Source organism: Gossypium hirsutum, chromosome A10 (genome assembly GCF_007990345.1).
Source record: "Gossypium hirsutum isolate 1008001.06 chromosome A10, Gossypium_hirsutum_v2.1, whole genome shotgun sequence".
Taxonomy (NCBI): Eukaryota; Viridiplantae; Streptophyta; class Magnoliopsida; order Malvales; family Malvaceae; genus Gossypium; species Gossypium hirsutum.
Window position 1 is genome coordinate 101,161,312 of NC_053433.1, and position 25,294 is coordinate 101,186,605.

Genomic DNA, 25,294 nt, shown 5'->3' on the forward strand with positions numbered 1-25,294 from the left:
AATAGTACTTTTTCCTTATTTGATATATCTATGAATGCATTGATTGAACCTGGATTAAATCATTTATGCATTTGTAGCTCATTAGTAGCGGAAAGAAAACATACTTATAGAGATGAAAAAATTTGATGTTCGGGTAACTAACCCTAAAAATTTAGGGCCAAGAGTGTCTAGCTAATATGATATTTCCATTTGATGAATTTGATATAATATTCAATATGGATTAGTTAACTCTTCACAATGTTGTGGTCAACTATAACCAAAAGAGAATATTGCTACAAAGTGTGGACAGTGAAATAATAAATGTAGAGGTCGACAGATAGATTTGAATGTTCGACTAACATAATATCGACAATGTCAGCTCGAGAATTGATTAGAAATGGGTGTGAAGTGTATCTAGCCTGTATTTTGGACACTAGATTTTTGAAATCCAAAATAGATCAAGTTCCAACAATTTAAGAATTTATAGACTTATTTCCTGAAGAGTTTTCAGGTATACCGCCTGAGAGAGAAGTTGAATTTACTATTGAAGTAGAACTCAATACCACACTGATTTCTATCGCACTGTGTAGAATGGATCCGACTGAATTGAGAGAATTGAAAGCTCAATTGAAAGAACTTTTAGATCCGGAATTTATCCAATCGAGTGTGTCACCATAGGGAGCTCCAGTGTTATTTGTGAAAAAGAAAGATGAAACCTTGAGATTGTGTATCGACTACCACTAGTTGAATAAAGTAACCATAAATAACAAGTATCCATGTCCCCAATTTAACAATCTATTTGATCAACTGAAATGAGCAACCTTATTTTCTAAGATTGATCTTCGGTTGGGATATTATCAACTTAGAGTCAAAGAGTCAGATTTGCCAAAAACTACTTTTCGAACTCGATACGGACATTATAAGTTTTTGGTAATGTCATTTGGGCTTACTAATACCCCTACCGCTTTATGGATTTGATGAACAAAATCATTCAATTGTATTTAGACCGGTCCGTCATCTTGTTTATAGATGATATCTTTATTTATTTGAAGAATAAAAAAGATCATGATCAACATCTGAGGGTTGTGTTACAAACTTTGCGAAAAAAGCAATTATATGCTAAGTTTAGTAAATATGAATTCTGGTTGCAAGAAGTGAGATTTATAGGCCACGTGATATCAGCTTGATGTATTCGAGTTGATTTGAGTAAAATTTCAGTTATCATTAATTGGAAACCTCCAAAGAATGTCATCAAAGTAAGAATTTTTTTGGGATTGGCAAGATTATTAACATTTCGTAAAAAGATTCTTGATGATAGCCCTTCCGCTAACAAAATTACTATAGAAGAATATTAGTTTTGTTTGGTAAAACAGTGTCAGCAGGATTTTTAAAAGTTGAAAGCAATGTTAATTAAAACTCTGGTTCTATCCTAGCCTGAATCTGAAAAAGAATTCATTGTGTTTAGCGATGAGTCACTCAACGATTTAGGCTATGTACTGAATCAAGAAGCGATAATTGCTTATGCTTTTCGACAAGTTAATTCGTATGAGAAGAATTATCCTATTTACAGTTTGGAACTTGCAACCGTAGTTTTCGCTCTGAAGATATAAAGATACTATTTGTAAGGAGAAAATGTCACATTTTCACTGATCATTAATGTCTAAAGTACTTGCTGATGTAGAAAAAATTGAATTTGAGACAATTTAGGTGGGTTGAGTTGCTCAAAAACTACGATTTCATCATTGACTATCATCTGAGAAAAGCCAATTTTGTAAAAGTGATGAATACCTATTTGACTTTGGAGCGAGATGACCCTATTTTAGTTGAGTTGGGAGGTAAACTTGTATTTCTTCATAGGATTTGGGAATTGCAAAAAGATGACATTAAGTTGCAAGTGAAATGAACGTGTGTTGAAAGCAACCAAACTAATGAGTTCAGTATAGGTGATAATGGGAGTCTATACTTTCAAAACCGTTTATGTGTACCAAAAGATTTAGAATTGAAGTAAGACATTTTGCACAAAGGCCACAATAGCACTTATGCGATGCATCTAAGTGACAATAAGATGTATAATTACTTGAAACCGTTGTACTGGTAGCCGAGAATGAAAAAAGAATCACTGAATACATAGAAAAGTGTTTGGTATGTCAGCAAGTTAAAGCAGAACATTAGGTCCCGTCAGGATTACTGCAACCTATAATGATTCCTGAGTGAAAATAGGAGCGAGTCACTATGGAATATGTTTTGGGATTGTCGTTATCACCGAAAAAGAAAGATGCTATTTAGGTAATAGTTAACAAGATGGAAAAAATGACTCACTTTATTCCTGTGAGAATAGATTATTCACTCGAGAAATTGGTTGAAATTTATATTTATGATATTATAAGATTGCATGGAGTGTCTTTATCAATAATTTTAGATCGAGATCTGAGATCTGAGATTTACCTCCATATTTTGGGGTAAACTACATATAGCTTTGAGCACTAAATTTAATTCTAATACAACATTTCACCCTCAAACTGACAATCAGAGTGAGTAATTCAAATACTAAAGGATATGCTACGTTGTTTTGTGATTGAATTTGAAGGCAACTGGGAAAGATTCTTAACATTAGCTAAGTTTACTTACAACAATAACTATCAGTCAAGTATCAAAATGAAACCTTATGAAGATTTATATGGTTGTAATTTTTGAACTCCTCTATGTTGGTCAGATTTGAATGAAACGAAGTTTGCAAGAACTAATTTCACTTGAGGGAAGAAGAGAAAGTCAGATTTATTTGAGATTATTTTAAAATAGCTTTCGACCAACAAAAGTCTTATGCTGATTTGGAAAGAAAAGACATTGAATTCGAGATTGGGGATAAAATCTTCCTAAAAGTTTTACCTCGAAAAAAGGTTATACATTTCATAGAAAAGGGAAGCTCAATTTGAGGTTTATTGGGCCATATGAAATTCTTGAGAGAATTGGGCTTGTAGCTTATCAAGTAGGTCTGCCTTCAGAACTGAATAGGATTAAAAAAAATTCATGTATCAATGCTGTAAAGATATAGATTTGATCCCTCTCATGTGTTAACTCTCGACGAAATTGAATGGTAGCTTGATTTGACATACGATGAAAAACCATTTAAAATCTTAGCTCATGAAATAAAAGAGCTAAGAAATAAAAGCTTGGCAGTAGTAAAAGTAATGTGCCGATGTCATGGTACAGAAGAGGCTATTTGGGAGCCAGTGGAAACTATGAAATCTCAATACCTTCATGTTTTCTCAGGTAAATTTCGAAGATGAAATTTTTGACGGGGGAGAACTGTAATAGTCCGATTTTTAGTCGTACCGAGAAATACAATTTTGGAGCCCCATTTCTGTAAACTGAGCTCGTAATTATTAAATATTAATATTTATGAGGATTTTATATTATCAAACTAAAGTTTGATTCGATAATTGTGTTGAATTAGTAGTTAATTAAGGTCTAGGGTCTAAATTATAAAAGTCCAATCGCAATAGATTTTTAATTGGCCAAAGACTTAAGGACTTAAAGACATCATCTTCTTCATTCTTTATTTCCTTATTTCCATCCATGGAAGGAAAAACTTAAGGGATTCTAAAACTTTTTGCCATCAATTGGTATGCTTAATTAAGTCATTTTCTTGTAATTTTAATTTTTTCAAGGTCATGAGAGCTTGATTTCTTGAATAATTAGGCTTGAAATTGTTAGATTTTAAGTTTGGTTGGTGAAAAGGACTAGATTACAGCTTTTAATTGTTAGTTTTGTACACAGGGATTGAATTGAATAAAATGTGAATTTTTTGTAAAAATTGTGGTATAAATAGAAAGTAGAGGGTCCCTATTGAATATATGTGAAGTTGGATTTTAAACTAAGACTAAAAATTGAAAGTTATGGCTATTTTGAATCCCGAGACTAAACTGAATAACATGTAAAACTTTAGGGGTATAAAAAAATGAGATTATATATGTTTATTCATGTCATGGCATACTATGAAAATGTTTGGTATTGATGGATTGTATAAGGTAATTGTTTAGATCAAGAACTAGATCAAAGCGTAAATAATTGAGGAAAAACTAAAATTGTTGATTAATCCCTGAAGAATCAACTTGTTTAGTTTTTTGATTAGGCAAGTTCATGTGATATTGATTTACTTAGGTTGTTATGTATTTGATTTGTGTATATATATGTTCTATTTGAATTGGTATCAAAGGTGAGAAATAGAATTGAAAAGTGACGTTTATATGCGTAATGGATGTCTGTGTGAACTTAGTAAATGTTAAGATATGATTGGCATGCTAATAGAGTCTTATGTGCACTTGTACGAGATTGATTACAGATGTTACTGAGGTCCAACATTTGTTGCAGGTTCTCAAATATATGTGAGATAGGTTTAGCTCGGACGAGCAACCTAATGTGTCGTTATAGAGGTTTAGCTTGGATGGGTGACATGATATGTATAAATTTAGCTTAGATGAGCAACTAGTATGGTGTAGATACCTATGTATTCGAGTTCGTTTACTAGGGCTCATTGGGCAAAATAGTTTATATGAAATGAGAAATTGAAATGGGATGAAATGAACTTGATGTTCAAATGGAAAAATATTGAATGATTTGAATATGAAAAATGGATTAGAGTAATTCCTTTCACATGTATGTGATTGTATTACCTATTGATTGGACGAGTTTTTGAGATTAGATATCTAAATTGAAATGAATTGGCATGCTAAGTAATTGTGGTATCATATGGTTTTGATTATAAGTTAATGTTCACCTTGTTGATGTTGTGATTGGCCATGTCTAGCCAAACTATGCCAACTTAAGGTAGCTTGTAGTATCTAGATAAAAAGATAAAGTATGTCTTGTACTATACATATGAACTTACTAAGCATCCTATATGCTTACCTTGTTTGTTTTCTCTTTTCCTTATAGATCGTCACTTTGCGGAACTCGTTAAACCGAATCATCTCAAAGCTCACACTATGACCGAATCGGTAGTTATATGATCATTTTGAGTCTAGGGTTGTGGCATATAAATAAGTGTCTTGGTGTAATTTTTAATGTATAAAAATCTTAATAATTTGAAAACTGTGACAACTATAGTATATGATGATTTTGAATGTTAGCCATGGCATGTGATTTAGTTAATGCATAATTTGCAATATTTGATGGTTTTGGGAAAGAGAGATATGAATCTACTTAAACTTGGTATGTTATGATGAGATAAGTAAAATGGGTAAGTTAGTGCCTAGTTAAAAATGGTATGTTTGATTGTCATGTTTGAAATATGTGTTGGTGTATGGTTGATTTGGTTCACTTTAAGGTAAGGAGAAGTAAGTATCAATATCTTTTATTGTGAGAATTATCGATACTTCTTTTCTAATATCGATACCCACGTAACAGTTTTGGGAAATTTTGCTAAGTGGTCTTAATGTAAGTTTAACACTTATTTTATGTTTATTTAACGAATGCTTGGCATGTTTTATTGATAAAGAGTAAATGTATAACTTATAATTCATGTGAATGCTATGTTAAATAAAAGAAAAAAAAGATGCATGCGTAAAAAAATGTGACGATTTGAAATGAACATAATGCAAGACGGCGGTGTAGTGTCCTAGTGACCGGGCTTGACGATTAGGCCGGGTATATGGTGTTACATTTGGTGGTATCAGAGCCTATGTTACATTCGTTGTTGGTATATTGATTGAGGTTTCGTAACAAATAAGTCATAATTTATACATATTTTTATCCTATGCTTAGCACATTTTTGGATGAATTATCATTAGATTTATGGAATTTGATGCTCCTAATGCTTTAATTTCATGTTTTATACTTAGGTGAGCATAGAGCGAGAAACAAGCCAAAAAAGGGAGAAAATGGGCCAACATGGGAAATCAACACGGCCTGGACTTCCTCACATGGGTATACCACACGTCTGTGCCTATTTAATAGAATTTAACACGGTTTGAAGCACTGGCACACGGGCGTGGCACACGATCGTGTCCCTGTCGAGCCCAAGTCTAGTTCTATTTGGCAAAGGGCACTTTGGAGGGTTCTTAGGCATTCTAAAGCCTATATAAACACCCTGGAGGAGGATTAAAGGGACACACGGAGTAGGAGGCAAGGAATTACTCAAAGAAAGCCAATTGATCCATCTCAGAAGCCGGATTCTCCTTCAAGATTGAAGATCTCCCTTCAATTTCCTTTAGGAGTTTTGGGGGCTTTCTTTGTGTTTTGTTATCATTATTCTTCTGAGATGTTTTCTTTTACACATATGAACTAAATCCCCTAAATACCTATGGGGGATGAAACCTAAGATGGATCTTGTTATTATTTTCTGAATTATATGATAAATACTTGATTTTTCTTAATTATGTGTTCTTAATTCTTGTTTTAATATTCCAGGATATTAATTCAAGTATTGATGTGCTTATTCAGAGGAGCAAAAGCCCCTATCTAAGAGTAGATCTAGCATAATTAAGCGGAGTTGATTGTACCCCTAGACATAGGGTGACATAAATCTACTGGATTAGGGTCAAACCTAATAAGGGAATCCATAAATCGAGTTAATGCAACACTAGGGGTTTTAATTGGAAAGAGATTTCAATTAATCAACCTAGGGTTAGACGTTGTTAGTCTCGAGAGAGATAATAATATAAATTAGGTATTTCTACGGATCGAGTCAAGTGAATAAATCGTCTAATTCAGAGTCAAATAACAAGTGAAGTCTAGGTGGATTCTTCCTTGGGTATTGTCTAAATCAATCAGTTTTCCCAAAAGTATTTCCCCAATTTACTTCCTGTGCATTCTTAGTTTAATTGATTAGTTTAGATAAAGAAAATCCCCTTATTTTTAGGCTAGATAATAAAAAGAAGGTTAATACTAGTACTTTTAGTTCCTGTGGGTTCGACATTCCGATCTTGCTATAAGCTGTATACTGTTCGATAGGTGCGCTTGCCTTTATCGTGATAATACTTAGTCTTCAAGTACGACCAATCATAATTATAAAACTTATCACGCACATCAAGTTTTTGGTGCCGTTGCCGGGGAACTAAGATATTAGGAACACTTAATTTTTATTACTTTAGCCATTTATTTTTATTGCAATTTAAATTTGTTTTTGCTTAAATTATTAAAATTTTCTTTTATTTGCTTCTGGCAGGTTTTTATAGTTTATAACTAGAAGAAACCTGTCAGGACCTCTACTTTTTGATAGTGAGATCAAAAGCACAGCTCGTAGAAACCGAAGAGAAATAAGGCGAAGCCTACAATACATAGAAGAAGGGCAAGAGGACAATATTCAAACCACAACCGAGGAGATGGCTGATAATCATAATAATCCACTACCTCCTGTGATTGCTGTGAACCCAGTAAATCAGGATCCTACTCCTCGTACTATGTATGATTATGCTAAACCTAGTTTAACAGGAGCTGAATCTAGTATAGTTAGACCTGCTATTGCTGAAAATAATTTTAAACTGAAACCTAACACGATTCAAATGATACAACAGTTTGTTCAGTTTGATGGTTTGCAGGACGAGGATCCAAACACTCATTTGGCAAATTTTCTGGAATTCTTGGACACTTTTAAGATCAATGGCGTTTCTGACGATGCCATTTGCCTTCGGTTATTTCCCTTTTCATTGAGGAATAAGGCTAAACAGTGGTTGAACTCATTACCACGAGGGTCAATCACTACTTGGGAACAAATGACCGAAAAATTCTTACTTAAATATTTTTCGCCGACTAAAACAGCCAAATAACTCTTTATGATGCATGGGAGAGATACAAGGACCTATTAAGAAGGTGCCCTCACCATGGGTTACCTTTATGGCTGCAGGTTCAGATTTTTACAACGGTGTGAACCCCTCAACAAGACAACTCATTGACGCAGCCGCCGGTGGAACTTTAAACAACAAAACACTTGAAGAGGCTTATGAATTTATTGAAGAGATGCCACTGAATAACTATCAGTGGCAAATCATGAGAACAAAGCCGACAAAAATAGCCAGTGTTTTCAACCTCGACGCTGTTACTATGCTATCTAACCAGGTAGAACTATTAAATAAAAAGATTGACGATTTGTATGGTTCTACTCAGGTACATCCATTGATGAGGTGCGATTCAAATGGAGGAAGAGTACACACAGAATATCAATCCTTCAACCCTAGCACCGAGGAGGAACAAGTTCAATATATGGGTAATAATAATTCTAGACTTCAAAATAACCTATACAGTAACACTTATAATGCAGGTTGGAGGAACCATTCCAACTTCTCATAGGGTGGCCAGGGAAATCAAATGCCACAACATCCTCCAGGTTTTCAACAACCACCTTACCAGCAGGAAAAGAAGTCTCACCTTGAAGAGATGCTAACGAAATTTATCTCAGTGTCAGAAACTCATTTTCAGAATACCGAGACAGCACTTAAGAATCAACAAGCGTCGATCCAAGGGCTCAAAACTTAGATAGGCTAGTTTGCCAAACTGATTTTTGAACGATCACAAGGTAGCTTGCTGAGTAATACTGAATCTAACCCAAGGGAATAGCTTAATGCGATTACCGTTCGAGATGAAGAAGGGTTAGTTGAACTTGAACTAGAACTGAGGCAAGGAATTGTGGTAAGTAAAGGCAAAAGTGAGGTGGACCGTAGTAAGCGAAAACCGGTAAATAAAGAGTACAAACCTCGCATGCCATATCCCAGTATGACAAGGAAAGACCACACGGACGAACAATTTGGTAAATTCCTTAAATTATTAAAGAAATTACATATTAACTTACCATTTATTGAAGCTCTTTCGCAGATGCCAAACACAGTTAAATTTTTAAAGGAGCTTTTAGCAAATAAATAGAAGTTGGATGAGGCGTCGTATGTGGAGTTGAATGCAGTTTGCTCAGCCATTTTGCAGAATAAACTGGCCAACAAATTGAAAGATCCAGGGAGTTTTACGATTCCTTATTTAAGTGGTAGCTTAGATGTTAATAATGCATTGGCTGATTTAGGGGCGAGCATTAACGTCATGCCCTATAAAATGTTTAAACAACTAGGTCTTGGGAAACCCAAACAAACTAGGATGAGCATTCAGTTAGCAGATAAAACCATTAGATTTCCTAGGGTTATCATTGAAGACGTTCTTTTCAAAATTGATTCCCAATTGATTTTGTTGTTCTAGACATGGAAAAGGATAGTGACGTACCTTTGATTTTAGGACGACCCTTTTTAGCAACTTCTAGAACCATTATTGATGTTGGTATAAGTGAACTCATACTTCGTGTGGGTGATGAAACAATCACTCTTCAAGCTCATAATTTGAGTAACACATCGAATATTGAGGGTGGTTGTATAAATCATGCTACTAATACTAATCATGTGGTGCAACCTTCTTTACAGGAAACACGTTCGAAGAGCATACATGAGCCATGTTCGAGTAAAGCAAAGGACCCATCTATGAAAAGCAAAGGCTACAGATCAAGGAATTAGATGAAGGGCGAATACAGGTTAAGGAAAAATAAAAAATACACGATACACCAAATCAGCGCCATGACGAACCTAAGGTTAAGATGAATCAATTTAAGATAGGGGACGAGGTGATATTGGATGAAACAGACCCTCGAGTTGAAGCACACAAGGCTAATCCAAATAAAGTAACACCTTTTACGGTACTTAACATTTTCCCATACGGTACAGTCGAGGTAACTCACTCCAAATTCGGCACGTTTAAGGTAAATACTACTCGTCTAAAGCCTTATTTTGATAAAATTGATAGCAGGAATGAGGAGTGTAAACTCCTCGCACCACCATGACCATGCAATAGAGAGGTAAGTCGAGCTTGGACTCTAAATAAATGCTTCTCGGAAGGCAACCCGAGCACTAACAATTTGATTTCTTTAAATTTAAGTTTTTAACATCTAAATTACTAACTGAGTCCTTGAACATAGGTTTTCTAAAATCCATACGACCAGGAACACGGGTGTGCCTTAGGCCGTGCTCAGACCACGGGCGGTGACATGGCCGTGCGATACGGCCGTGTGAAAACAGAGCAAAATTTTTCTCAAAACACGAGATTCGATACGTTGCCATGGCCGTGCAACATGACCGTGGGCAATCCTACCAAATTAACACGGGCGTATGGCACGCCCGTGCCCACCACCCGTGGTCGAAATTGTCAAAATAACACGGGCGTGCGCATATATTCACGGGCATGGGAGAAGCGAACGAAGTAGGAAATGGAGTGTAACATGCCCGTGTCTATAAGCCATGGTAGAAACTGAGAAATTAACACGGGCGTGTGACACACCCGTGCCCACCACCCATGGTCGAAACTGTCAAAATGACACGGCCGTACAACACGGCCAAAATTGAAAACCACAAAACACACAGGCTGAAATAAGGGCACATGGGCGTGGCCCACGATCGTGTGCCCCAATATCTTGATAAACCCCTACTATTCATCTTTTATTTATTTTTATTTTTATCTTTATTTATTTTTTTAACTTACTTCTTATCCTATTTTTTTAATACTATTTTTACATCATCTTTAAGTTTTACAATTTATATTAAGCAATTTATGTTTTCGGCCATTTCAATAAGAGTTATCACAATTATTACTCAAGAATTTGCAACTCTACTGGAAAAGGTCCTTTACGACTGCCATGTCTTGCTCGACCACGACACCGACCACCACGATAACCTCTTCGCTGGACACTGTGGTTGTGGAACCCAACCTCTACCACCACCGGAGTATCCTCCTCCAATCTCACCATTACCTTAGCCAATTGCTTTCCATAACTCGAATTCAAGGATTCCATTTAACATTCAGGAAGTTTCACTTCTCTTGCGGGTAAGGCTGTTGTTGGAAGCCTAGAAGGGGTGGTGGTCTCTGATCCCCTTGGTCTCCCCATGAGAAATTTGGGTGGTTCCTCCAACCTGCATTGTAAGTGTTACTATAAGGATTATTTTGAGGTCGAGGATTATTACCCATATAATTTAATTGCTTGTTTTCCATTTTGTGGCCATAGGGTGGGTATTCTGAACTGCTCGATCCACCTCCATTTACTTTGCATTGCATTACTGGGTGAACCTATGAAGAACCAAGTAAACCATCAATTTTCCTATTCAAAAGTTCTACCTTATTAGAGAGCATAGTGACCGAATCAACGTTAAAAATGTTGGCTGCTTTCGTCAACTTTGTCCTCATAACTTGCCACGGATAATTATTCAGTGTCATCTCTTCTATAAATCCATAAACCTCTTCAGGTGTATTATTAATTGTCCCACCAGCAGCTACGCCAATCATCTGTCTAGTCGAAGGATTCAGACCGTTGTAAAAAGTCTGAACCTGTAGCATTAGAGGTAACCCATGATGAGGGTACCTTTTCAATAGATCCTTGTATCTCTCCCATGCATCATAGAGTGTTTCTAGATCCATTTGCACAAAAGAAGATATATCATTTCTCAACTTAGCCGTTTTAGCCGGCGGAAAATATTTAAGTAAAAATTTTTCAGTCATTTGTTCCCAAGGTGTGATTGACCCTCGTGGTAACGAGTTCAACCACTGTTTAGCTTTGTTCCTCAATGAAAAAGGAAACAACCGAAGTCCAATGGCATCGTCAAAAAAACCATTGATCTTAAAAGTGTCGTAAAACTAAAAAAAAATTCGCCAAATGAGTGTTTGGATCCTCGTCCTGCAAGCCATCAAACTGAACAAACTATTGTATCATTTGAATTGTGTTAGGTTTCAGTTCAAAATTATTTGTAGCAATAGTAGGTCTAACTATAATCGATTCGACTCCTATTAAATTAGGTTTAGTATAACCATACATAGTACGAGGAACAGAATTCTGATTTATTAGATCTGCAGCAACCACAAGAGGAAGCTGATTATTCTGATTTTCAGCCATCTCCTCTGTTGTATTATGGATATTGTCTTCTTGTTCTTCCTATATGTTTCTTAGGTTTCGCCTTATTTCTTTTCAGTTTCTGTGAGCTGTGCTTTCAATCTTACTGTCAAAAAGTAATGGTCCTGACAGGTTTCTTCTACTCATAAACTATAAAAACCTGTCAGAAGAAAACAAAAGAAAATTTAGTAAAATTAACAAAACTAAGATAAAATTTAAATTGCAATAAAATAAATGGCTAAAGTAATAAAAATTAAGCCTTCCTAATATTTTAGTTCCCTGGCAACGGTGCCAAAAACTTGATGTATGTGTGATAAGTTTTATATTTATGATTGATTGTACTTGAAAACTAACTGTTATCACGATGAAGGCAAGCGCGCCTATCGAACAGTAGTATAGTTTATAGCAAGACCGGAATGTCGAACCCACAAGAACTAAAAGTACTAGTATTAACTTTCTTTTTATTATCTAGCCTAAAAATAAGGGGATTTACTTTATCTAAACTAATTAACTAAACTAAGAATGCACAGGAAGAAAATTGGGGAAATACTTTTGGGAAAACTGATTGATTTGGACATTACCCAAGGAAAAATCCACCTAGACTTCACTTGTTACTTGACTCTGAATTAGAAGATTTATTCACTTGACTTGATGCATAGAAATCCCTAATTTATATTATTATCTCTCTCGAGACTAACAACGTCTAACCCTAGGTTGATTAATTGAAATCTCTTTCTAATTAAAACCCTTAGTGTTGCATTAACTCAATCTATGGATTCCCTTATTAGGTTTGACCCTAATCTGGCATATTTATGTCGCCCTATGTCTAGGGGTGCAATCAACTCTACTTAATTATGCTAGATCTACTCTTAGACAGGGACTTTTGCTCCTCTGAATAAGCACATCAAAACTTGAATCAATATCCTGAAATATTAAAATAAGAATTAAGAACACATAATTAAGAACAAATCAAGTATTTATCATATAATTCAGAAAATAATAACAAGATCCGTCTTAGGTTTCATTCCCCTTAGGTATTTAGGGGACTTAGTTCATAAGTGTAAAAGTAAACATCTCAGAAGAATAATAATAACAAAACATAAAGAAAACCCAAAAACCCCTGAAGGAAATTGAAGGGAGATCTTTAGTCTTGAAGGAGAATCCAGCTTCTGAGATGGATCAATCGACTTTCTTCAAGTAATTCCTTGCCTCTCACCCCATGTGTCTTTTCTAGGTACCTCCGAGGGTGTTTATATAGGCTTTAGAATGTTTCAAAACCCTCAAGAGTGACCTTTTTCGAATAGGACTAAACTTCGACTCGACAGGGACACACCCGTGTGAGGTGACTTAGGCTGTGTTTAAAGTCTGCTAAATAGACACGGCCGTGTGGTGTGCCTTAGGCCGTGTTACAATCTGTTAAATAAACACGGGGGTGTGGTCTACCCGTGTGAGGAAGTCTAGGCCGGTTGATTTCCCATGTTGACTCATTTCTCTGTTTTTGGCTCGTTTCTCACTCTTTTTACTCTCCTATGCTCACCTAAGTATAAAACATGAAATTAAAGGATTCGGAGCATCGAATTCCACAAATCTAATGATAATTCATCCAAAAATATGCTAAGCATGGGATAAAAATATGTATGAATTACAACTTATCACCTACATTAATAATGGCTCAATTACAACTTTAAGGCTTCAATTTAGAATGCCACTAACAATTCAACCCCTTTTAGAAGTAACCACTAAATTTTCATTTTACGCGATTAAGTCCTTTTATTTAATCGGACACTCAAATAATAAAATTAAATCACGAAAATTTCACACATACTAATTCACACACAATAAACATAGAAAAAAAGTATTAAAATATTTTTCTGACTCAGATTCGTGGTCTCGAAACCACTGTTCCAATTAGGTTCTAAATCGAGCTGTTACAACTTTCCCCCTCGAGGATTTTCGTCCCCGAAAATCTTACCGGTGAATAGGTTCGGATAACATTCTCTCATTGCATCCTCTGGCTCCCACGTTGCTTCCTCAACTCCGTGTTTATGCCACAATATTTTAACTAATGAAATTTTCTTATTTCGTAACTCTTTAATCTCGCGAGCTAAAATACGAATCGGTTCTTCCTCGTACGTCATATCGAGATTAATCTCAACCTCAGCCAGACTAATCACATGTGAGGGATCAGATCGATATCTATGAAGCACCGAAACATGAAATACATTATAGATCTTTTCTAGCTCATGTGGCAACGACAGTCTATAAGCAACTGGCCCGATACGCTCTATAATCTCATACAGCCCAATAAATCTCGGACTCAATTTCCTTTACGACCGAACCTGAATATTTTCTTCCATGGTGAAACCTTCAAGAAGACTTTATCTCTGATCTAAAACTCTATATCTTTACGTTTCAAGTCCGCATATGATTTTTGACGATTTGATGTTGGTTTTAGACTTTCACGGATCACTTTTACTTTCTGTTCAGTTTCTCTGATCAAATCGACCCCGTGTATCTTATTTTCACTGAGCTCAGTCCCATACAATGGTGTACGAAATTTAAGACTGTACAAGGCCTCATAAGGTGCCATTTTGATACTCGATTGAAAACTGTTATTATATGCAAATTCAATCAGAGGTAGGTATCGTTCCCACGTACCTTCAAACTCAAGAATGCAACATCTCAACATATCCTCAAGTATCTGAATGATTTTCCCAAACTGACCATCTGTTTGCGGATGGAAAGCAGTGTTAAAATGCAATTTCGTACCTAATGCATCTTGCAGTTTGTGTCGGATAGTTCTTTTCATGAGGCTTTAACTGTCTCGAGGCATAAGCTATAACTCTGCCTTCCTACATCAAAACACAGCCCAAACCATTTAAAGATGCATCACTATAGATAACAAATTCTTTACCTGATTCTGGCTGAACCAGCACTAGAGCTTCGGTCAAAAGGACTTTCAACTGATCAAATCTTTCCTGGCACTTTTTTGACCACTCAAACTTAACATCTTTCTGAAATAGCTTTGTCATCAGGGATGCAATCATAGAGAAGCCTTTCATGAACTGTCAATAATAACCAGCAAGTCCCAAAAAGCTTCGGACTTTAGAAACATTGTTAGGAGGTTTCCAATCGAGTATAGCTGAAATTTTACTCGGATCAACCCTAATACCCGATGCTGATACAACATGGCCCAGAAAATTGACTTTGCTTAATGAGAACTCGTATTTACTAAACTTCGCATACAACTATTTATCTCGCAAAGTCTGTAACACAAGTCTCAAATGTTCAGAATGTTCAATTTCATCACAAGAGTAGATCAAAATGTCATCTATGAACACAAGCACAAACCGATCCAAGTACTTTCTAAAAAGTCGATTCATCAAATCCATAAAAATAGCAGGTGCATTAGTAAGTCTGAAAGGCATAACCAAAAATTTGTAGTGTCTGTACCTTGTTTGCAAAGTAGTCTTTGGCACGTCAGAGTCTTTAACTCGCAACTGAAAATAGTCTGATCTCAAATCTATCTTCGAAAACACTATAGCCCTTTCGATTGATCAAACAGATCATCAATCCGAGGCAACAGATACTTATTCTTTATAGTCACCTTATTGAGCTGTCTATAATCAATGCACATTCTCATAGTTCCATCTTTCTTTTTCACGAACAGTACTGGTGCACCGCAAGGAGAGAAACTCGGCCGCGTGAAACCTCTATCTGTCAACTCTTGCAACTGAGCTTTCAATTCTTTTAATTTTGTAGGTGCCATTTTTTACGGAGCTATGAATATCGGAGTCATCCTAAGCATTAACTCAATACCAAACTCTACCTCCCAAATAGGTGGCAAAGCCGGTAATTCTTCATGAAACACATCTAGATACTCGCACACAATAGGTACTGATTCAATGTTTCTTTTGGCCACTTTACTGTCAAGCACATAAGCAAAGTAAGCTTCGCAGCCTTTTCTCACATATTTCTGAGCTATCATCAAAGAAATCACTGCTGGTAACCTATTCAGATCATTAGATTCAACCAAATAATCTCATCATTCTGGCACCTGTAAATCAATAGTCTTTCTTTTGCAGTTTACAACAGCATCATGCAAAATTAACCAATCCATACCCAAAATTATGTCGAACTCATCAAATGGCAACTGCATCAAATCAGCCCGAAAGCACAAATCTCAAACCATTAAGGGACAATTCTTACACACTTTGTCAACCATAACACACCGGCCTAAGGGGTTTGAAACTGTAATCACAAACTCAGTAGACTCAACAGGTAAGGTCTTACTAAATACTAATGTCTCACTCACATAAGAATGAGTAGAATCAGGATCAATCAATTCAATTACGTTAGTATCATAAAGAGTGAATGTACCAGTAATGACATCTGGGGATGAAGCCTCTTCTCATGTGTGAATAGCATAGGCTTTGGCAGGTGCATGAGCCTCAGATCTGGCTGCTGTATCTTTAGTCCCTCTCTGACTGCCACTCACATTACCCGCATTTTTGGGTGGTCTACCTTGAGCTGCAATATTGCCTGATCTCGTAGTCTGCACTGGATTTTCTTCGGTTAACATTGGGAAATCATGAATATAATGATCCATCGATCCATATTTAAAACAAGCCCGATCATGTAACCTGCAACTACTGGGATATCGTTTGCCGCAATGTTTACGCTCGGGTTGATTTGATCTAACATTTCCCACACTAGCTACTGATGTAGCTCTCAAGCTCATATGTGGTCTACTCTGATCCCATCTAGAATAACCCGAAGTGGCATTGGAACGGCTGAAATCATCTCGAAACTTCTTTGGTGCCGACTGGAATGACTTACCGGATGTTCTTTTACGTGCATCTTTAGCTTCAAAATCAGCTTTTTTTTCTCTTTCTCGCGCTCTTTAGCTTTACAGGCTTGCTCAACCAGTACTACGAACCCTTTTATCTCCAGTATGCCAACTAATAGTTTAATGTCTTCGTTCAACCCATCTTCAAATCTTTTACACATTATGGCTTCGGTAGAAATACACTCTCGGCATACCGATTAAGTCTCACAAATTTTTTCTCATACTCTGTCATGGTCATCCAACCCAGTTTCAGCTCCAAAAATTCATTACGCTTCTGATCAATAAATATCCGGCTGATATACTTCTTACAGAAATCAGTCTGAAAGAACTCCAAAGTAACCTGCTCTTTCGGAACCATTGATACTAAGGTATTCCACCAGTGATATGATGTGTCTCGAAGCAAAGATATGGCATATTTCAGACACTCATCCGGGATACAGGACAACTCATCAAACACATGGATAGAATTATCAAGCCAGAACTCAGCCCACTCAGCATCATCATCATCAGTAGCTTTAAACTCTTCAGCCCCGTGTTTTCTAATTTTATTGACAGGTGGCTTATATAATCTCAGCGGATCACTTACTTGAGGTACAGCACGCATCAAAGATGGATTAGTCGGGGGTAGAGGTTGCTGTGCGGCCGGATTAGTCCGGATATATTGAGTAAACCAGTCATTCATCATTTGGTAAAAGGCTCGTCTAGCCTCTCCTTCCTGGTTACTCGAAATCGGTCGAGAATCAACTGGCGCTATCCCTTGCGCGGGAGCAGACATTACACTCTCGACATCATCAGCTATAGCTCTTTCGGGATCCATTTACAATATCAAAAACACATTTTCAAATGTCAGAAGTCATCACCCTATCGCAGTATATAATATGACATGTATAGCTAGACTCACACGCTCTACGTTAGTCCTAGAACTGACTAAACCGTAGCGCTGATACCAATAAAATGTAACACCCCTAGCCCTTATCCGTCATCGAATTAGGGTTATGAGGCATTACCAATCGTATTACAATTCACACAGATATGCATCACATACTATGGTTCGAAATTTTAATCACATTAATGATTATAACTAAAATAATTATTGAAACTCAAGAATATATGTCATTCATAGCAAGGTATAAATTTCACATAATCCAAATTATATATCAAAACCATTTATACATATACAAAATATATAATACATCAATAATTTCATTATTGAATATTAGACCTATTTTATAAAAGTCCTGCACCTACGCAAGTTATACACCCTTTGAAATAAATTTCTTTATCAATCCTTTTATTCATATATACAGCATCAACTATTTAATCCATATGAAAAATCATATATTTTGCATAATAACACCAATTAAAAACAAGCTTTCAGTTAAAAGTAAACTCATTTCATTTTCTAGTTTATTCGGCTAACATAAATCATTTGTACTTATTAGAAAACTTATAAGTAACTAACAAATTTATACATATAGCCACATGCATATATTTATATATAAATATACATAATATAAACACCTTTATATACAAGTAAAGCATATAAAAATTCAATTAATATAATAAGGCAAATATCATTTACACATGTCTTAATATAAATCATAGGTGAACACCAGAGTATACCATATATAGGTCTTGATTTATACTTAACAAAACATATGTCCAACCTTAACCTAATTAACATCCATTATGAACATATAGCCGAAACACAAAGTACCTTCGCAAGCTTTATATACTTAAATACACTTACAATACAACTTATATTTTGTTCAACGATGACATACAACATATTAATCAAATAGACTTAAACCATGATTCAACACAAACTGAATTCAAACCTAAGAATAACGCCATTTTCAATGCATAAAACACTTACCGCGAACATCATTCATTCATAGTACTAAGCACTTTAACTAAACGAATTAAACCACAACATGCATAACCAAATTATCAAACCAAGCTCATTAAACATTATAACTAAGCACACATAAGACCAAGATTAAATAAAAATAGCAAGCCATTTTCACATGGCTTTAAATACATAACCAATATCAGCATTTCAAAAGTATATTCCAGCCTATACATGCCATAGTTCAAGTTCAACTATTTAAATACCAAAACAGTGGATAGTGTGATGAACTTTGCTGACGATCCCCTAGCTTGCAACTTGAATCCCAAATCTATAAGAGAAAAACACATATATACACAGAGTAAGCTTTTTATAACTTAGTAAGTCATAAGCAAATGTACGTCTCAGTGTTATTAACAACTTAATTAACAAAACCAAATTATATTATCTTAATACATTTAGATCCAAACATAATAAGTTTATATTATATATAAATACGTATACATTAATATATGTCACCTTGGTCGACTGCTTTTATAACCAAATTTACATATTATCATTTAACTACCAAGCCAAATAAACATTACAACCTAGTTCACATACTCACAGTTTCATAAGCTCATGTGTCACAATATAATTTCATATACACATATTAATTATGTAACTGAATATACCACATCATATATACACATATCTAAGGATTATTCATAACACGCAAGTTACTCATTGACATGGCCAAATACACATATCACTTACACATATTTTCTTCATTTGCATCTTACAAGATTTACAAAAAATAAATATCAAGAAACTTACTTACCTTGTTTCGATTAAGTAATAGGCTAGATTCATACCTGGTCATTTTAATTCATTTTACACATCTGTACACGATTTACCTTTTCCCAATGAACCATTCGGAATTGGGTAGGACACTCGAATAATCACACATTTATCATACAATGCCAACGTCCCAGACGTGGTCTTACACATAATCACATATCGATGCCATTGTCCCAGACAGGGTCTTACTCGCACACATATATCAGAGTCACATATTGATGCCATGATCTTACTTGTACACATATATCGGAATCCTATGTCATGACATATGTATCCTAACTATCCTAAGGTTCATACGGGGCTCTCAGACATCGTAACTCGGTTGAAATGAATTCAGAAATGTAATAGCCAAGCTTATTCATAATCGGCCACAACATATATAAATTCATACATTTCATACCAGCATATATATTTAACATTTAACTATAATTTAGCACGTCTATTTGCTTATAAACTTACCTCAGACGATACAAAACAGAACAGGGCAGCTAGTCGATAACTTTCGATTTCCCCCAATCCAAATCTGATTTCTTTGGTTCTTGATCTAAACATATCCAAATTAAGCTCATTCAAACATATTTTCATTCAATTTAGTCCAAAACACATAAATGGACAAATTACCATTTTACCCCTGACATTTACACTTTTTACAATTTAGTCCTTATTGCACAAAACACAAAATATAAAAAATTTCAATATATCCATGTTGGGCTGAATTTTACCCATACTCATAAAAATCCATATATTTCATTTATTTCACATTTTACTCCCTCAAATTATTATTTTGCAATTTAGTCCTACAAACTCGAAATCATCAAAAACTCCAATACAAAACATGTTAATCTAAAATATATCTTTCATATTTCATCATCTAACAACAAAAATCACAAGCTCTCAACAATGGCATAACTCAAAACATTCACCAAAATCAAAAATTCAAGCATGGGTTTTGTAGTAATCGAAGGAACGATCTCAAAAACGTAAAAATTATCAAAAACCGAGCTAAACGCTTACCTTGATTGAGCTTAGAATCAACCGAACCCTAGCTTTGTTTTTTCCTTTTCTTTTGTTTGAGTTTCGGCAAGAAGAAAAAATGAAATAAAAATGAATTTGATAACTTTATTTTTAACTAATATATGTTCAATAACTAAATTACTTATATAACCTTTATAATAAAATTATACTTTCAGATATTTAATGTCTTTACCGTCCACCTACATTAATAATGGCTCAATTACAACTTTAAGGCTTCAATTTAGAAAGCCACTAACAATTCAAATCCTTTTAGAAATAACCACTAAATTTTCATTTTACGCGATTAAGTCCTTTTATTTAATCGGACACTCAAACAATAAAATTAAATCACGAAAATTTCACACATACTAATTCACACACAATAAATACAGAAAATAAATACTAAAATATTTTTTTGACTCGAATTCGTGGTCTCAAAACCACCGTTCTGATTAGGGTCTAAATCGGGCCGTTACACCATGTCTAAAAACCTTAACATTTTGTTTTTGACGTCAGCACCCAATTTGGGGCACATAGCCAATGCACATGCCTGTGGCCAGAGGTCGTGTCCTCCACACAGCTGAGACACACGACCATGTCTCTGCCCGTATGCTTACTACCATGCATTATGACTTACAAATTTTACGTGCAGGGGACACACGGCCGAACGACAAGCTCATGGCGCTGACCGTGTGTCACACACTGCCTACACACATGCCCGTGTGGACAATATAAGGCTATCTACCAAGCCTTTGCCACCCTCAAATAAAATATAACATCAACCAACCCCTTAAAGATTAACTTCATATGATTTCTCAACCAAACAACCATAGTTAATACCCATATACATTACATATATTCAACCATGCCAACAATTTCACATTCATGAAAGGCTAGCTTGCATTCATATATTAACTTTCAATATTAGCCATTTTCTATGGCCTTATACAAAATGAATCAAATGCTAAAGTAAGCCAACATATTGACCAATTAACAATGATACAAAACTCAAAAGTCAGAGTCCTATACATGCCATAATCAAAATAAAAGATCTAACTATACCAAGTGCTTTGATTGATAGTGTGATCATGCCTTCAACGTCTGTTGAACCACGAGCCAATTAGGCAGCACTATAAGAAAATGGAAAGAAACTAGGTAAGCATAAAGCTTAGTAAGTTGCATGATAGTAAACAACAACTACTTATCATAAAGAACTATGCTCATAACCTTTCATAGTTTATTCATGAGTACCATAAATAAATGTAAGTACAACTTACTCATCACCATCTAATACAACTCATATTGGATACATTGAGCCCTTATCTCATACATTTCTATTAGGTACCTGTACCACTCATCACATGATCATAACTTTTCTCATTTTGGTATAAATCATAAACCTTTTGTTGAACTATTTGGAATACTACAAGATACTTAATAGCCTTAAAATGGGTTAAGATGCCGGTACCATGTCCCAGACATGGTCTTGCACTGGCTTTCATATAGCAAGACTGATGCCATTTCCTAGACATGTCTTACACTAGCTCTCATCTATCGGTCTCGATGCCATGTCCCAGATAGGTCTTACACTGACACACCATAAGCTGACAGCATGTCCTAGACAGGTCTTACACTAGCTTGTATATCGCGAGGCCAATACATGTCCTAGACATGTCTTACAATAGCTCTCGTCTCAATGCCGATGCATGTCCCAGACATGTCTTACATTGGCTTAAATATCTCGAAGCCAATGCATGTCCTAGACATGTCTTACATTGGCTCTCATGCTGTGGCTGATGCATGTCCTAAACATGTCTTACACTAGCACACATATCACCCATTATCACGGTACAAATATCCAAGTTTATTCCAAATGTTCAACGAAAGTCTTTACTACGTAAATTTATCAACATGTATTCTCATATTCAAAATCAAGACAATTTAGGCCATATCAACTCAATTACACATCATAAAGATATATTTGTATTATTAACATACAACTTACCTCGGTATTCAAAATATGGCGACTATTTCGGCTTAGTCCACTAGTTTTGCTTTTCCTCGATCTAGGCTCGGATTTTGTAATTCTTGATCTATAATGATGAAAATTCACACATTTAATCATTTTGTTAACCTAGGTGCTCAACAATTCATAATTGAGCAAAGTGACCATTTTGCCCTTAGACTTCCACAAAATAACTATTTTACCCCTAGACTTGAAAATCAATTTTTATCAAATTTCCTTGTTATTCAAGCCTAACCAACCATTTATTACTCTTATTACAACCCCAAATTCCTAATATTTCACAATATTATTATCTATTTTCCAAACGTTACAAAATGGTCCTATTAGGGTTTTCATGATAAGTCCCTTCACAAAAGTTGCTTATTTCACAACCATGATTCATCTTCTTCCATAAAATTTTAGAAAAAAACATGAACACTCTCATGGTAAAACCCTATACTTTCAACCATTTTACAAAATAGTCCCATCATTTGAGAGCCATGCAATAAGAGTTCTAAAAATACAAAAATCATCAAGAAAGACCATCAAAATCACTTACTTGGGAGGGTTACAAGTTGCTAAAATTTTCAAGCTTTCAAACCCAAACAATGGCTGAATTTTCGATGGAGAAGAAATGGTGAAAAGGGATGATATCATCTTTCTTTTCTTTTATTTCTATTTTAGTCAAATAAGCTACCAAACCCACCTAATTTGACTTTTTGACCATTCTTGTCCCCATGGCTAGCCAAGCACTCTTTTTAGGGTCTATTTTCCCTTTAAAGACCCCCAATTTTAGTTCTCTAGCTATTGGACACCCTTAGTTATCAAAATAGGACTTTTGCACTTTATGCGATTTAGTCTTTTTTCGCGATTAAGCCCTCAAATGCTAAAATTAATTCACCAAATTTTTCATGCACCTTTATAATCATGTCATCACAGATAAAATAATATTTAAATAATTTCTATGGCTTCAGAATAGTGATTTCGTAACCACTGTTCTGACTATCCCCAAAATCAGGCTGTTACAATTCTCCCCCTTAGGGATTTTTGTCTCCGAAAATCTTACCAGAGAATAAGTTCGGGTATTGATCTCTCATAGTCTCTTCGGGTTCCCACATGGCTCCCTCGACTTTGTTTCTATGCCACAAAAACTTCACGAGTGCTACACTTTTATTCCTCAATTTCGTGACCTCTCGATCTAAAATATTAATCGGTTCTTCACATCATACCCGAGCTTATTTCAATTTCTTCCGGTGAAATCACGTGTGAAGGGTCAGATCTGTAACGGCGCAACATCGATACATGGAACACATCATGAATTTTCTCTAGCTCATGAGGCAAGGCTAATCATTATGCTATCGGTCCAATTCTCTCCATCACCTCATAAGGTCCAATAAACCGCAAGCTCAACTTACCTTTTCTACCAAATCTAAGGGCCTTTTTCCAAGGGGATACTTTCAAAAACACCTTATCACCTACTAGGAACTCGATTTCCTTTCATTTTAAATCCGCATAGGATTTTTGTCTATCCGAAGTGGCTCTCAAGCAGCCACGAATCACCTTAACCTTCTCTTCGGTCTCTCTAACCAAATCAACCCCGTGAATTCGATTCTCTCTCAGCTCGGTCCAATACAAGGGTGTTCAACACCTATGCCCATACAAAGCCTCATAAGGCACCATTTTCAGACTTGACTGATAACTGTTGTTGTAGGTGAATTCGACCAGCGGTAAATACTTTTCCCAACTGCCTTGAAACTCGAGAACACAACACCGTAACATGTCTTTAAGGACTTGGATTACTCTCTCCGACTGACCGTAATTTTGCGGGTGGAAAGCTGTGCTAAAATTCAACTTTGTCTCTAAAGCTTCTTGCAACTTCTTCCAAAACCTCGAGGTAAATCTCAAATCCCTATCCGAGATAATCGACAAGGGCACTCTGTGAAGTCTTATGATCTCAGAAACATACAACTCAGCCAATTTCTCAAGGGAGTAGTCAGTACTCGCCGGTATAAAATGTGCTGACTTTGTAAGCCTATCAACAACGACCCAAATGGAATCATTTTTCCTTGGCGTTAAGGGCAATCCCGATACAAAATCTATGGTTACCCGGTCCCATTTCCACTCGGGAACCATCACAGGTTGAAGTAATCCCGAAGGTACTTAGTGTTCGGCCTTCACTTGTGAACAAATCAAACACTTAGAAACAAACTTAGAAATGTCTTTTTTCATCGACCACTAGTACAACTTCTTCAAGTTGTTATACATTTTCACACTACCTGGATGGATAGACAAGCAACCACTATGTGCCTCTCGTAAAATCTTCTGAATAAGTTTATTATCTTTGGGTACACAAACCCTACCTTGGAACATCAAGCAGCCTTCGGTATTAATCCAAAAATCTGGTTCATCACCCGACTCACACTGAGCCACCTTAGCTTGCAAGTCCTTATCACCTTTCTGAGCCCCACAAATCTTTTGAAGGACGTAGGTCTAGCTCTCATCTCGGCTAGAATTGAACCATCATCAATCACAGTTAATTGAGTATTCATAGCCCTTAAAGTGAACAATGACTTTCTACTTAGAGCGTCGGCGACTACATTCGCCTTTCTTGGGTGGTAGTCAATCACCAACTCGTAATCCTTTATCAACTCCAAACACCTTCGTCATCGTAAATTCAGCTCCTTCTCAGTCATCAGATACTTTAGACTCTTATGGTCGGTGAACACTCAGCATCTTTCGCCATACAAATGGTGTCTCTAAATTTTCAACTCGAACACGATAGCTGCCAACTCTAAATCATGCGTCGAATAATTCTTTTGGCATGGCTTTAGCTGTCTCAAGGCATATGTTATCATT

At 35.8% G+C, this 25,294-nt stretch overlaps 1 non-coding gene across 1 annotated transcript; it reads left to right on the plus strand.

The window, feature by feature from the left end:
* The first annotated feature begins 11,338 nt into the window (after positions 1-11,338).
* Positions 11,339-11,445, plus strand: LOC121208728 (small nucleolar RNA R71). The gene has a single exon (XR_005903857.1). It is a non-coding gene; the product is annotated as a small nucleolar RNA R71 (small nucleolar RNA).
* The last annotated feature ends 13,849 nt before the right edge of the window (positions 11,446-25,294 follow it).